Source organism: Lutra lutra, chromosome 3, assembly GCF_902655055.1.
Source record: "Lutra lutra chromosome 3, mLutLut1.2, whole genome shotgun sequence".
Classification (NCBI taxonomy): Eukaryota; Metazoa; Chordata; class Mammalia; order Carnivora; family Mustelidae; genus Lutra; species Lutra lutra.
The window spans coordinates 66,502,162-66,503,074 of NC_062280.1; positions in this window are offsets into that span (position 1 = coordinate 66,502,162).

Below are 913 nucleotides of genomic sequence, written 5' to 3' on the forward strand. Positions count from 1 at the left end.
TTTTTCAGGTCCTTGAAGTTTTCTGCCTAGATTTTTTTTTAAAAGACTTTATTTATTTATTTGAGAGCGAGACAGTGAGAGAGAGCATGAGGGAGGAGAAGGTCAGAGGGAGAAGCAGACTCCCCATGGAGCTGGGAGCCCGATGTGGGACTCGATCCCGGGACTCCGGGATCATGACCTGAGCTGAAGGCAGTCGTCCAACCGAGCCACCCAGGCGTCCCTCTGCCTAGATTTTCTTACTTTCCTTCTTTTTTTTCTTTTTTGTTGTTATTGATTTTATTTATTGTTAATATTATTGTTGGTTGTTTCAAGAATTTATATGTAATCAGCTTTGGCTAATCTCAATAAAGGACTTACATCACCTGTCTTGACCCAAGACCAGCTTTTTGAATCTTTCAGCTTTTAAGATCAGAAAAAGGAAAAAGGACAGAAGGCCAGGATCCCACAAATACTGTTTCCCTATGGCTGTATTTTTTTGCCAGTGCAGAGAAGTGATGCCAGAAGTGCCACTGGGAGGTAATGGGGTGGACTGTCCTAGTCACAAGGCTAAAGCTATCCCTGGAAATACTAATGAGAGAAAGAAGGGGATCTTAGCTGACTGGGGTCAGGGCCTCCTAGTGCTAACACACTGAGATCCAAGATAATACCATAGGTAGCCAGACATTCCAACTTGGCTGGAAGAGGACATGCAGCCCAGTATGTCTCAAGAGATGTTTCCTCTAACAACATTCCCAGTATGACAAGTTTCTGCTCCAATAACACTGAAGAATGGTAAAGTCACAACCTCCTAATTACCTTGTTGATTAGCTGTAGTTAATAGAATGTTCTTTACTATTTTGAGCCAAAAACTGTCAGTAGAGAGGAGAGAGGGGAGAAAGGGCTGCTGGTTCTGAAACCATCATGATAATAACAG